The sequence below is a fragment of the Pinus tabuliformis genome, chromosome 7 (genome assembly GCF_031772625.1).
Source record: "Pinus tabuliformis cultivar Carrire ecotype Pingquan chromosome 7, CPIR1, whole genome shotgun sequence".
NCBI classification, from domain to species: Eukaryota; Viridiplantae; Streptophyta; class Pinopsida; order Pinales; family Pinaceae; genus Pinus; species Pinus tabuliformis.
The window spans coordinates 430,980,400-430,996,849 of NC_142293.1; positions in this window are offsets into that span (position 1 = coordinate 430,980,400).

The window sequence follows — 16,450 nt, forward strand, 5'->3', positions numbered from 1 at the left end:
TAGTGCTCATAGACCTGATAACTCTAGAAATAATTTTTCTAGATTGCTGAAATTTATTTTTTAACTAAAATAAAAACGTTTTTAATAAAAAAATTCAGGTGCTAACAAACCCAATAGCTCTAGAATTTTTATTTTTTTTAACATCCTTGTTCATATTACAGTTCTAAAAATTCCATCTTACCCAATTTTCAGCTAGACCACCATAATCTAAGATATAATATGAACCCAATATCTAGAGGTAATGAACTTGAGAATTTTTAATTCTTGTTGGCACCTTTCAAACTCTATTTCCATGTTTTTAAATCCTAACCACCACTAATAGATAAGGGATATTTTTCCTTCCAAAGAACGTTTTATAGAATGCCCACCTTACCTTACCTTTCACTCCACCTAAACCTAGTATGGTTGAAAGCTCCCTACTTACATCACTACATACATTATATTTAGTGTTAAACTCATAATAATATCAAACTATTTTTAAAAAATTTATGGTTTAGGAAGTTCAAAATCAATTAGATTTAGAGCTAAATTGAAATCAATATTTTATTTCTCTTTTACATTATAATTTAGGGAGTTCAAAACAATTTGAATGGAATCATTGTTGTCACTAGGTATAATGGATTTAGTGTGATAGTGGATAAAATGAAGTAATTATTTGTGAGCATTTGTTCTTGAATGAGCATTAGGATCCGTTATATCATAGAGAAAAGTGCATGCATTAAAACAACTCAATATTTCATTCACATTCATATTGTATGTGACTTATTTTTCATTAAAAACAATTTCCTTTTTCATGTGACATTCTTTTTTTGTTAAAAATTCTTCTATTTCTAATCCGAATTACAATTGCAATTTCATCTAAAGCTTCCAGTAACTCTTAATTTACCAATCGTGCATGGACATCATAAGAAACATTCACAATAGAATATGAAGAACAAATGGGTACCTACTTCATATGCATTAAAAAATGCTTCTACTACTTAACGTGAATTACAAGTGTAATCTTAGTTGGATCTCCAATATATCTTAAACCATATTTTCATTTTATTTTTTAGTACTATTAAATGTTATTATGTCCTACCTCATTTTATGGTTAGAATTGTAACAAAAATATACATTGTGCTATGGAGCTAGTACTAACATGTAATATTGATATTTTTTCTAGAGCCCTACAGGTAATGACGACAAATATGATGATACAGTCTATGTTGAGCTTACATCAGATATCAAAGACGATGATGATGAGGATGGAAATGACATTGGTGATGATGATGTGGATAAGATTATTAGGATGGTTAGGATGATGATCATGCAAATTATCATCAGGATGATCTTGACTATGATTTTCATGGTGCTAGCTAGCCATGCGTTATTTTTTATATTCAGTTGGGATGTCTTAATATGGTAATCATACATTTGAATTTTAGTTGATGTGAAGAATGACGATGATACTATCAATACTATCTTATTACCTTATGAATATGTTTAAAATTGTTTACACTTTTTTTATGAAGAATTATTATGTATGATGAGATTCCTATTTTTTTATGGATGTTGTGAATTTAGCTTAAAATGATGATATTAATGAAACATTTTTATTTGGTAATCATACATTGACTTTCAATTGATTTGATTAAATATTATGATGATAATATCATTATTATCTTATTATTTTATGCATATATATTGAAAATTATCAACATTATTCTGATGGAAAATTATTATGGATGACGGTATTACTATCTTTGGATGGATGTTGTGAATTTACCTTAGAATAATGATATCCACAAAATATTTTGATCTGAGAATCAAACATTTGAATCTTAGTTGACATGATTAAAGATGATGAGGATATTATTAACATTATCTTGTTACTTTATATATGTGTTGAAAATTGTCAATGTTTTTTGATGGAGAATCATTATGTATGATAATATTATTATTTTTTGATGTAATGTTATGAATTTACCTATGAATAATGATATCTTTAATAGGTGTTGATTTAGTAGTCATATATGTATATTGAAAATTGTTAATGATTTTTTCATGCAGAATTGTTATATATGATGATAATGCTATTTTTTTATGAATGTTGTCAATTACCCTTAAATTTGTTTACAAACATTAAGTTATCAGTTTGAATCGTGATATCATCTTAAATGATATTTAGAAACTGTAATATATTTCACTATGTAATTGAAATTAGTAAAATTAACCCATAAAGGTGGTCATAAACGGAAACAAAAGTATAACTCTAAACAAGAAATCAAAAGTGGATGTAACCATGGATGAAAAATTGGGAGTATAATTGGATGTTAAACTAGCCGTCAAAACAAGATGCAAACAATGACACAAAAAGGGTATAAAGTAGAATTGAAAAAAGGTGCAACACTAGACACAAATAAGGGAACAAAATAGGGTATACAAAAGGATACCAAATTGGGTGTAAACAAGGATGCAAAAATGGACACCAAAATGAGGATGCAACGAATGGTGTAAAATTAGGATTCAAAATTGGACGCAAAAAAGGATGTAAGAAAATACACAAAACAAGATGAAAAATGGGACTAAAAAAGGGTGAAAACAAGGATGCCATACTGGATGTCAAAAATGATGCATAACTCGATGCAAATTTAAACTCAAATTTAGAGGTAAAATGAAATGCAAACGTGGACACAAAATGTTGCAGAAAAAAGGATGCAAATGTGGATGCAATACATGATTCAACATACGATGGAAATTTAGATGGAAATTTGGATGCTAAAAACGATGAAAATTTGGATGCAAGAAATGGTGTTAAAAATGATGCTAAATTGGATGCAAAAAATGATGCAAAATATGGTGCAAAATGTTGAGCCCTAAAACTACCTCTCTTCTACACACTTTCCTAGACCTTTTTCCCACATCAGTGCCTCATAAGCTATCAAAGATTGTTACATATTGATTCTAGGAGTGCATTTAAGTGGTTTTCTAACTATATCATTGTGTGTGCTATTTGATTTAGATTTTGTTCATCGGCTATGGAATGTAGCCACTTTCCGCAGCTGACTCGCAATTCCACAGCTATTTTTATTGTTCTATAGGTTACAGGTGTCGGCAGGTGAAACGAGGCACTTGCGTAGCTTAGGAATGATCTACACATGGACAAGATCCTATCTGTTCAGCTGAATTTGTGAAGAAAGGCCTTGGTCAAAGGACGGTCAAACAAGGAGTCCTACATCAAATAGGTCTCTGTTTCAGCACGTGAAAAGTCTGAGACCGTTACTAGATTCGTGGATCCCTCTTGACAACTACAGGATGTCTCCATGACGCAAATCCAACATCCACCTTTTGTAGATTGAATGTTTATGGCAACCAAGAGGCTGAAATTATGGGTTCTGTCCTATTTAGGTGTCTTCTACTGAAGATTTCTCTCAAAAATAACAGTTATCTATTTTCCTCTATAAATAAAGCGTTTGCAAATGCAAGTATTTAGTCTTGATGTTAGTTTTTATGTTGTTGGTGTAGCGTTAGTCTTGCTGTTGTAACGAGAAGACATATCCTCTATTTTGCAATATAAAAACTTTGTTTCTTATGACTGTTTAAAGCATGATTTTGAGTTGACAGCGTATTAACCAAAGGCCATGCAGAGGGCCCCTGCTGGCTGAGGTTTTGCTTTTTGTTTTTGTAAAGTTTTCGTGCATCTTTTCTCTTATTTCCACTGTATATTTTTCATAATTTGTTTATGATGTTAATCTCTTATTCCTGTACATGATTTTGCAGCATTGCATACTTTTTTTTACTAACATTGATCAGCATGCTTCAGGATAGGTTATGCTCAAGATTTTTCATATAATTTTTGCATCAAGTAGTGATATGAGATTTGCTTCTCTGCTGAACTTTTTAAGCTTTTCAATTTCAGTTGTTATGCTTTGATTTCAGTGAGATTTGTTTGCTGCTATTAGCTAGTTTAGATTTCAAGTACTTCATGTTATTTGACATTATCTCCGGTGCCATGGCTAAACACGAGAATTTAATTAGCGAGCTATCAGATTATAAGTGAAGTAATTTGATTTTTCTTTCATTAATCTGCAAGTAGGTAGTTCAGATATCAAGTTATACATGTTATTTGACGTTATCTTCGGTGCCATGGCTTAACCCAAGAAGTTAATTAGCAAGCTATCGGATTATAAGTGAAGTAATTTGATTTTGCTTTCATTAATCTGCAAATAGGTAATTTAGATATCAACTCTTCATGTTAGTTGATGTTATCTTCGGTGCCATGGCTTAACCCGAGAAGTTAATTGGTGAGCTATCGGATTATAAGTGAAGTAAATTGTTCTTTCTTTCATTAATCTGCAATTTTTGCTTTTGAGTGCAATAGTTTAGGTTTTATTTCTATAATTAGATGGGAAGCAGAGACAGTGACCTCATGATCAGTATTTCATCTTTTGTTTCATTTAAGTAGCTACATATTTACATTCCTGTTCAAGTACTGATTTTATCAATAGCATGTTTTGAGATCTTTTGAAGTGCTAAGTTCTGGAAATTATCATAAGAGACATAATACTTGTCTTAAATCTACACCCATACTTGCCCTCTAAAAGTATTCTTAAAACCTAAGAATAGGATTTCCATTTGCATTAGGATACCAACAAGGACAAAACCCCAAAAACAAAATAAAAATTGAAAACAATAAAATTAAGAAAAAGGTTGTCTTGCACATACAGTGTGCCACACTTCATCAGTTTATCACTCCCAGATTGATAATTAATGTAGCAATTTAGGACATACTAAATTGAATAAACATTTTGGGGCCCCTGCCAGGGAAGTGTAACTAGGTAGCCTATCTCTTACATTCAAAAAAAAAGGGGGAAAAATTGATAACTTCTTGAAGTATGCTCTCCTCCTGCACCTAGTGTGATCTAGAGGATCAGAAAAGAGAATTATTAGTTTAATAATTTCTTGAGTATGCTCTCTTCTTGCACCTAGTGTCATCTGGTAAATCAGAAAAAGGATTATTAGCCCAATTAAAAAAAAATGACATGCATAGAGAAAGAGATTCTAGGGGAAGGTTTATAGCTAGGGCCAAAAGTTCGATTTTTACAACTCCAGCTACTTCAAGGCATAGACAAGATACACCTCCATCCCAGACTCATACTCCCAGCCTTAGGATTCCTGGAATTCAAGGGGTAGCAACTGAATTAGAAGATTCTCCCACACTATCTACTAAATCTGATCTAGGAGAAGAACCCTTCTTCACTTCTATACGGGAACATATTGCAGTTGAAGAAGTAGAATCACCTGGAGAAGAAGGAAAGGAAGAGACTCTCTCTCATCAGCCATTAATAGAACCAGAACACCCTAAGGAAACTATCATGGCAGAAGAAATACTAGATGGAGAATATTCTCTATTTGGAGGAGGGGGTACAGGTAGAGGTAGAGGAAATAATGGAGGTGGTGGTAGAGGAAACAATGGAGGTAACAATGGAGGAGGTAGAGGTAATAATGGGGGAAATAGGGAAGGAGATAACTCATTTGGATTCCCTATAGTCGATGAGGAAACCCATACAACAATGAAAAACATTTCACCATCTGTCCTCCCAAACTTTTATGGGTTGCAAAGTGAGGATCCTGAAACATTTCTATTTGAGTTTGAAGTCTTGTGCCGAACCTATGACTATATGGAAGACTCTCAAAAACTCAAATTGTTTCCTTCAACATTGAAAGGAGCTTCTTTGAAATGGTTCATGGGATTAGTCACTCAATCTATTAGGACTTGGAATGATATGAAGTAAACATTTTTGGATAGATATCTAGATTATTGTATGCCCACTAATCATAAGAATGAGGTATTCAAAATGATGCAAAAAGAAGATGAGAACTTGGAGGAAGGGAGACATTTCTCAGCTTTCACTACATGACATAGCAGAACTATGTGTCCATCTCTCAAGGGGAAAATCTAAAACTGGAAAAGGGCCTAGAGATCCTTCCCTTATTAGAGCAAACAAATCTGCAACTGGATCAGTAAGTAGGGAAGAGATTGGCAATATTCTTTATGAGTTTAAAACTTACATTCTAGGGAGACTTAGTGAACAACTAGACACCCTTAAAATTCAAAACAAGTAGAAAACAGAAGTTGATACCTTAGCCATCTTTTGCCCAAAATGTAGAAAGAAACATGCTCTAAGGGAATTCACCTTGGATGCAAAAGTTGTAGAAACATGTATGATTTGCTCAGAAAGTCATGAGACCAAGGATTGTCCTTCAATTCCTGGGCTCAAAGCTGTCTTTCAGGAAGATCCAAATTCAGTAGAATCCCTTTGTCTTGTTTCAAGAAGACCTTGGTAAGGGCAACAAAATCAAGGATTTAACAATCCTATGAATTTTCAGCTCCCACCAAATTGGAATTCTTGGAAACAACCTTGGCCCCAACCTCAAAATCATATCAATCATGGGCACAAGGGGTACAAAATCCTTATGGGAGATTTGCTCAATTTTATCAATATCCTCCATCCTTTCAAAATCAACAACAAAATCCACAACTTCTAAATGAAAACCCACAACTTTCATTGCCATTTCCACAACAACAACCTTCTCAACAAAATCAAAATTTTCAACTCTTGCTTCCATTTCAACAAAAACCAAATCAACTACCAGCCCAGCCATTACCAAATCCCAACAACAAAAATCCTCAGAATGCTTACATGGTAGAAGGACAACAATTTCCTACCTATATGATTGTTCCTCTTAATGATGTTCAACTTAGATCTGGTAGAATTTTAGAAAAGGAAAAACCTTCTATAGATGTTCAAGAGCAAGATGCCTCTGAGGAGGATTCTCTTAAAATCAATAAAGGTTTTGAGGAAGCATCCCTTCAAAACCCAATCATTCAAAAAGAAAAATAAAAAGAGTCAACCCCCACAACTCCTATAGTTGAGCAACCTGCATCTTCATCCACACCTCCTTTCCCTCAAAGATTACAAATTGACAAAGGGGTGGAAAAAAAAATCTTGTTGCCTGACTATGATTTTCTAGATGAATTAAAAAATGTCTGTATCAAGATTCCCTTCCTACAAGCCATTAGGGAGATTCCTATTCTAGCAAAATCAATAAAGGAGTTGAGTTTCAAAAGACTAGGTAGGAAACCAAGAGATACAAAAAGAATCCACCTGGTAGGAAAAATTGCAGATATCATGATGGGAAAGATTACCATGCAGAAATATGTGGATCTAGGTAGTCCAATTGTCAAGACACACATAAATGGGATAGAAATTCCAAATACATTGATTGACTTAGGGGCTGCTATAAACATTATGAGTAGACAGACTATGGAACAACTTAAACTTCCTAATCTTCTTTTTACACCCACCTTACTGCAACTTGCAGATAGATCAGTAATCAAACCAGATTGTGTATTAGAAGATATTTTAGTCTCCTTAAATTCTTGGGAATATCCAGTAGATTTCATGATTTTGACTCCCAAGAGTAATCTAGGAGGGCACCCACTCATCTTAGGAAGACCTTGGCTAGCCACAGTTGATGCTTCCATTAGTTATAGATCTGGGGATATGTACATTTCTGATGGTAGTTCAACAAAGAAATTCAATTTGTATCCTCCAGCAAAAGCAATTACAGAAGTAGGAGACAATGAATGGGTCAATGATGAAGATATTATACAACCTGTCTTTACTATCTCTGAAGTTAGTGAAGATAGTCAAATTTTGAACACATTAGAAAATTTTGAAACATCTTCAGAATATGACCACACACAATTTCAGTTAGATTCTGATATTGAATATTTGTCATCAAGGAAGATGTCTCTCTCCTCTATGGAAGAGTTTGGTAGTTCTACAGTTGAAATTTTTCCAGGTAAAATATTGAATATCAATAAAAATTTGGAAAAGTTACAATAGGAAGAGCTAACCAGAATCTTGCAAAAACATTCTGCTGCATTTGCATGGGAGTATATTGATATGAAAGGTATTGACCATAAGACTTGCATCCATCATATCTATATCGAGGAAAACAGTAGACCAATCAGACAACCTCAAAGAAGGATGAATCCAAATCTTAGGGAGATTGTGAAAGAAGAGCTCCAAAAACTACTCAATGTAAACTTCATTTACCCAATTTCAGATAGCCGATGGATTTCTCCTTTGGTTATAGTACCCAAAAAGAATGGTAAATGGAGGGTGTGAATTGATTACAGGGAATTGAATAAAGCAACTTTGAAGGATCACTTTTCTTTGCCCTTTATCGATCAAGTATTAGATACATTAGCAAGCAAAAAGTACTTTTCATTTCTAGATGGTTTTAGTGGTTATAATCAAATTCAGGTAGCACCTGAAGACCAGGATAAAACCACATTTACCTGTCCATGGGGAACTTTTTCTTACCGAGTGCTTCCTTTTGGATTATGTAATGCACCCGCAACATTCCAAAGAGCAGTACTAGGAATTTTTTCTGATCTAATCCATGATTGTGTAGAGGTATATATGGATGATTTTACAGTTTATGGTAATACATTTGAAGAGGCATTAGAAAATTTGGAAAAATTCCTTATAAGATGTAAAGAAACAAACCTTTCATTAAGCCATGAAAAATGCTTTATGATGTTTACTGAAGGTATTGTTTTAGGACATCATATTTCAGGGGATGGGATTAAAGTTGATAAATCAAAGGTTGAAGTCATCTCAAAGTTACCTATTCCAAATTGTCAAAAAGATGATAGAAGTTTTCTGGGATTTACTGGATATTATAGAAGATTTATAGAAAACTTTACCAAAATAGCATCTCCACTCTTTAAACTACTTACAAAAGACTGTGAATTCAAATGGATTCCTGATTGCCAGTCAGCATTTGAAACTTTGAAAACAAGAATATCTGAAGTGCCTATCTTGAGAGGACCAAATTGGAAACTTCCTTTCCATATTTCTATAGATGCTTCAGATACAGCTCTAGGGGCTATGTTGGGACAAAAAGACTTAGTTCCTTATGCCATTTACTATACCAGTAAAAATTTAACTCCCACTGAGTTGAATTATACTGTGATTGAAAAGGAGTTCTTAGCTGTTATTCATGCAATCAATAAGTTCAGACATTATATAACACGCTATGAAACCTTTATTCATACTGATCATTCTAGAATTAGATATCTAATGAACAAACCTGTTACTAATGGCAGAGTTACAAGGTGGCTCCTACTTTTATAGGAATTCAATATTACTGTGTTAGATAGACCAGGGAAAAAAAACACAGTAGCTGATTTCTTGTCTAGGATTCAGAATATCAAAGAAGATTCTCCTGTAGAGGATAAGTTTCCTGATGAATACTTATTTGCAGTAACTACTAAAACTCCTTGGTATGCAGATATGGCTAACTATTTGGTTACAGGGAAACTACCTCCACATTTATTTCCTAGTGAAAGAGGAAAGATTATTTAGGAGAGTTCAAAATATTCATGGATTTCTAATGAATTGTTTAAAACAGGGCCAGACCTTGTGATCAAAAGATGTGTCAGGGAAGATGAAATGCCTGATATTCTCAAAGCATGTCATGATGAACCGTGCACTGGACACTTTGCTGACAAAAGGACAGCCTATAAAATCCTTTCTTTAGGATATTATTGGCCATCCCTCTTCAAAGATGCAAAAAAATACGTCAAAAGGTGTGACAACTGCCAAAGAGTAGGGAAACCTACCCCCCCAAATGAGATGCCATTACAACCACAGGTACTCATCGAACCCTTTGAAAAATGGGCTTTAGACTTTATTGGACCTATTAATCCACCGTCTAAAGAGGAAAAGTATATATTGGTATGTATTGATTATGTCACTAAATGGGTAGAAGCCAAAGCATTATTTTCTACTACTGAAAATTCAGTTGTTAGCTTTCTTTATGAGGATATTTTTACTCGCTTTGGTGTTCCAAGAGAAATTGTGACAGATCAAGGAAGTCAATTCACATCGAAACTGGTGGAGAAGTTGATGGAAGAGTACAAGGTCAAGCACAGAAAATCCACTCCTTACCGTCCATAAGAAAATGGTCAAGTAGAGTCCACAAACAAAGTAATTGAAGGCATCATTACCAAGACTGTTCATCTACATAGAAGAGATTGGGTAGAAAGGCTTCCTGAAGCCTTATGGGCCTACAGAACCACATGGAGGAACACAACATGACATTCTCCCTATGAACTTGTTTATGGGAAAGAAGTTCTGCTCCCCATTGAGTTCCAAGTTAAGACCTTCAAGATGGCAGTTCAATTGGGAATGGATTTATCAGAAGCTCAAAAGCATAGAATGGAGCAGTTGAATGAACTAGATGAGATCAGACAAGAAGCAATCCTAAGAACTGATCTGGTTCAATATCAAAGAGCTAAGTGGCATGACAAATACATTAAGGAGAAAAGGTTTCAAGGAGATTGGGCATTGCTATTTGATTTCAAGTTCAAATATTTCAAAGGTAAATTTCAGACTCATTGGCTTGGGCCATATGAGATTGAAAAAGTTTTTAGCAATGGAGCAGTAAGAATCAAAACCATTGATGAGTATCAAACTCCTCTTATTGTGAATGGTCACATATTGAAGATCTATCATAAGCCACTCTCAAAGGAGGAATTTGTCAAAATCTTTCAAAATAATTCTATAATAAGGTTGGTGAAGAAGAATCCTTCTTCTCCACCAGCCTAGTCTTTGTTCTTTTCATTGTTTCTTAAAAAAAAAAATGTATAAGCCTGAAAACCAATCACTGATTGGCAGTCTTATATAGAAAATACAGGTCGAAAATCAGAAACTTCTGACGCCCTATATTTTCCAAAAAAAATCTCTCTCATTTCATTCATAGTTGTTCCATTTCATGTCATTTCACTTCATTTCATTTCATTCCATTTCGCCATCACATTCCACCAATAAAATTCCTTTCATGTCCAGTTTTTCATATATCATTCATTCAGTCATCATTCATTTCCATCCATCTCCATTCACTTCGCCAAGTCATATATTATTCACTATGTCAGTTTCTGCAGCCGAATTCTGATTCTGCAGCTGAATACTGATTCCGCAGCTGATTGTTGATTCCGCAGCTAATACTCTGTTACTCTGCAGTGACAGTCAAATGTTAGCCAAGTAATGATGAAAACCAGATGCAGGTATGGAAGAGGAAAATATTTTGAAGATGTTAACACCTAAAGCACCAACAAGAGGTAGCCAATCAAAAGTTCGCAAACAGAAGTGGTAAGATTCTAAGGTATGAGCAAAGTCAATTTCAAATAGAATTTTAAAACACATAATCTGTATAGTTGTAAAATCACCAGCGCCATCATGTGTAATGATTCGAATTGATAGCTTCCTTAACTCCTCCATGACCTTTGCATAACTCCATCACGATCTCCACATGAAATTCCAATGGCCTCATGATCCTCTTGCGAATCTAACTCATACTCAGTTGTACGTCCGCATTACACCTATTGAACCGGTTAATCATGAAGACGTAATCCAATTGACCACGGCTCTCCTCTGACGCACCACTCCGCAGTCATTTTATGAATTTGCTAACGTCCACTTCACAGCCTTTTATTTCAAAATTCTGCCAGACTCACTCTATTTCCATACTCTCACACTGAGTTTACAATTGCCAGTTCAGGGTTTGTTTATACAGGCCTCTGCTCCGTGAACTCATTTCATTGCATGCTCTGTATTCTTTCTGTTTTGTAACTATTGGTTTTCTCCACAATCCTCCTCCATCTTCCGCTCATACAACCATTCCGCCTCTGTGAAACCATCACTTACAGAGGTATTTTCGAAGCAAGAGGAAGGAATTGGCCTTCTGGTAAGAACAGAGTCGGACGGGCTTAAATTCATGGAGGGTTATCCACAATTAAAGAGCACATTAAGGAAAGCAAGGTGGCTGCAGTTTATCAGAAAATTTAGGGGTCATAATAAAAAATTCACAAAGACATTTGCAAGGTCCTTTAATGGCATGGAATTTGAGATTGGGGATATCAAATTTCCGGTAACAGAGGCATCCATTGCAGTAGCAATGGAGCTCCCACAGGAAGGAGAATGATGGTTCAAAAACAAAGACTTCAATGAGAGGGCCTGGAGGATCATTTTGCGTAACCCAGGTATGGATATAACCATTTCTAAACATGGAATTCCTATTTCAGCCTTAAAGGAAAAATGGACTAGTTTGTTGTTGATAATTTAGAAGTTCATTACGTGTGAAGGAAGGTTTGGGTCCATGTACATGTACCATATAAGGTTATTAATGAATTTTCTGGAGAATCAAACCATCAATCTGCCTTATTTCTTGTTGAGTAGCTTGAAAAAGATGTCTACCATTGTACAAAAGAATCTGGATGATGTAGAGCCTCATCTTTATCATCACAGCCTTGTTAAAATTTTGATTGAAAAACAATTGAAGGAAAGAAGGGATAGATGGGAAAAATTCTTGATTAGAAATTTCTTTCAAGACCCACCTGAAACACCTGAAGGTAGCTCAACAAGAAAAAGTAGGAGAAGAAAAACAAGTGTAAACATTCAAGATACTCCTACTAGTATAACTAAAGAAACTAGTAAGGAAGAAATGTTGTTTGAAACTTTGACTGAGGTTAGAAAACAAGTGAAACAGAAGGGGAAAAGAAATGTTGAAGATGTTTATCAAACCCCAGAACCTTCCTTAGAAGAGGAACAGGTACTTTCTGAAAGACTAATTCATCTTAAAGAACAGTCAACTAAGGAAAAAGAAAAAGGAAAGGAGAAATAGAGTGTAGAAAAGGGAGATACTAGCTCACAGAATTTAAGCAGAAGCTCAAGACTTAAAGGCAAATTGAAGAAAGTGTAAATCAAAGGGGCTCACTTCATAGACTTAGAAGGGGAAACACCAAAACAGTCACCAGAAATCACTCCTCCTGACCATAGTCCACAACATTCTCCTTTTCCTCAACCAGATTTTGAAATCAGTCCAAGAAAGGCTACACCATAAATAGATCCAACTCAGCAATAGATGTATGATTTTATTGAATGATTGGAAAAGACTACAACAAAACAAGGAACTTCATCTAATTAGCCTGATACAGCTCAGGAAGTTTTGATCCAATCATTAAAACAAGAAGTTTTTGAACTAGAAGTCCTGAATAGACACATAAAAAGGGAAAATGAAACATTGAAAGAATAGAACAGGTTGGATAAAATTATCCATGACAACACCATGTTGCATCTTGGATTGTGGCACAAGAAAAATAGCAAATTGAAGAAAAAGAATAGGAGGTTGAGTAGAGCCCTCATCAACCTCAAATACAAGTGCCTAATGATGAAGCCCAGGATGACAGTGACACCAAGGAAGAAGAAAAGAAGGCTAGATGTGTTAGCAGAAGTCTCAAAGAAGATGAATTAAAGGAAGGATAGTCACAGTTTTGGTTGCATGAGGACATGCAACATCTTCACAGTGGGGGTATGTTGAGCCCTAAAACTACCTCTCTTATACATACTTTCCTATACCTTTTTCCCACATCAGTGCCTCATAAGCTATCAAAGATTGTTACATATTGATTCTAGGAGTGCATTTAAGTGGTTTTATAACTATATCCTTGTGTGTGCTATTTGATTTAGATTTTGTTCATCAGCTACGGAATGTAGCCACTTTCCGTAGCTGACTCGCAATTCTGCAGCTATTTTTATTGTTCTATAGGTTACAGGTGTCGGCAGGTGAAACGAGGCACGTGGGCAGCTCAGGAATGATCTACACATGGACAAGGTCCTATCTGTTCAGCCGAATTCGTGAAGAAAGGCCTTGGTAAAAGGATGGTCAAACAAGGAGTCCTACATCAAATAGGTCTCTATTTCATCACGTGAAAAGTCCGAGACCATTACTAGATTCGTGGATCCCTCTTGACAGCTGCAGGCCGTCTCCATGACGCAAATCCAACATCCACCTTTTGTAGATTGAATGTTTATGGCAACTAAGAGGCCGAACTTACGGGTTTTGTCCTGTTTACGTGTCTTCTGCTGAAGATTTCTCTCAGAAATAATAGTTATCTATTTTCCTCTATAAATAAAGCATTTGCAAACACAAGTAGTTAGTCTTGATGTTAGTTTTTATGTTGTTGGTGTAGCGTTAGTCTTGTTGTTGTAACGAGAAGACATTTCCTCTGTTTTGCAATATAAAAACTTTGTTTCTTATGACTGCTTAAAGCGTGATTTTGAGTTGACAGCGTATTAACCAAAGGTCGTGCAGAGGGCCCCTGCTGGCTGAGGTTTTGCTTTTCGTTTTTGTAAAGTTTTCATGCATCTTTTCTCTTATTTCCACTGTATATTTTTCATAATGTTTTTATGATGTTAATCTTTTATTCCTATACATGATTTTGCAGCATTGCATACTTTTTTTCACTAACACTGATCAGTGTGTTTCAGGATAGGTTACGCTTGAGCTTTTTCATATAATTTTTGCATCAAGTAGTGATATGAGATTTGCTTCTTTGCTAAACTTCTTAAGCTTTTCAATTTCAGTTGTTATGCTTTGATTTCAATGAGATTTGTTTGATGCTATTAGCTAGTTTAGATATCAAGTTCTTCATGTTATTTAACGTTATCTTTGGTGCCATGTCTTAACCCGAAAAGTTAATTGGCGAGCTATAGGATTATAAGTGAAGTAATTTGATTTTTCTTTCATTAATCTACAAGTAGGTAATTTAGATATCAAGTTCTTCATGTTATTTGACGTTATCTCCGGTGCCATGGCTTAACCGGAGAAGTTAATTGGCGAGCTATCGGATTATAAGTGAAGTAATTTGATTTTGCTTTCATTAATATGCAAATAGGTGATTTAGATATCAACTCTTCATATTATTTGACGTTATCTCTGGTGCCATGGCTTAACCCGAGAATTTAATTGGCGAGCTATCAGATTATAAGTGAAGTAAATTGGTCTTGCTTTCACTAATCTGCAATTTTTGGTTTTGAGTGCAACAGTTTATGTTTTATTTCTATAATTAGATGGGCAACAGAGATAGTGACCTCATGATCAGTATTTCATCTTTTGTTTCATTTAAGTAGCTGCATATTTACATTCTTATTCAAGTACTGATTTTATCAATAGCATGTTTTGAGATCTTTTGAAGTGCTAAGTTATGGAAATGATCATAAGAGACATAATCCTTGTCTTAAATCTACATCCATAGTTGCCCTCTAAAAGTATTCTTAAAACCTAAGAATAAGATTTCCATTTGCATTAGAAGACCAACAAGGACAAAACCCCAAAAACAAAATAAAAATTGAAAACAATAAAAGTAAGAAAGAGGTTGTCTTGCACATACAGTGCGCCACACTTCATCAGTTTAAGTCTCTCGGATTGATAATTAATGTAGCAATTTAGGACATACTAAATTGACTAAACACAAAATAAGATGAAAAAAAGGGAGACAAATGAAACGCAAAAGTGGATGCAAAAAATGGTGCAAAAATGGATGCAAAATTTGGCGCTAAATTAGATTCATCATATGGTGAAAAATTGGATGCAAAGAATGGTGTAAAAAGGTGCAAAAAATAGCATTAAAATATATGTAAAAATAGGTACAAAATTAGAAGAAAAAATTGGCATAAGACTAGATGCAAAAATTGGCAGAAACTGGATGCGATGGTGTCAAGGTCAATGCAAATTACGACACAAAACTAGAAGACAAGAATGGCACAAAACAAGAAGCAAAAAATGATGCAAAAATTGCACAAAACTAGAAGAAAAACTTGTTGTAAAACCAAATGCAAATCTTGGTGCAAAATATGATGCAAAAAAGGATGCAAAATTTGTCATAAAAAAGATGCAAAATTTCGCACAAAAAATGACACTTTAAAAATTGTACAATAGAGCCAGATTTAGTGCCTGGCTATTCATCCCAATTAAGGAAAAAATGCTCTAAAATCTGGTGCTAAATCTGGCGCAAATTGCCTATTTTGTTGTAGTGGATCTCTTTTCACTTATTCCTCTTTATTTTCTTTGATTACCATCTCTCAAGCTACTCTGGTAGCCTCCTTTGCTATCTGGGTTGCTTCCTGTTCTTAGCTTAGTTTATCTTCTCGTTCCCTCTAGGTGACATCCTCTTGAGTTTCTTGTTACTAAGACAATGTTTTTGTGTGCTCATGAATGTTTACAACTTTTGTATTAGAAGGAGTGTAACCGATCCTTGAAATAACTTCTATAAACGTTAATGCATTACTTTTCTACTCTTCCTCTACCTAGGTATCTAACTAATATTCCCGCTTGAATTTGTAATACCAACGATGGTCCTTCATTGTGTATCCAAAGTCACATTTTTTAAATGTCATATGCCTAAAATTGGTAAGTGTTATAACATCAACATCTTCCTTAGCTCTCTTGATATCCTTTATATCATAAGTTCCCAAGTAGAGAGGAATGTCAGACCAGGGATGCTTCTTTCACCATGATAGGTATCCACCTACACTTGTGTAGACTTTGT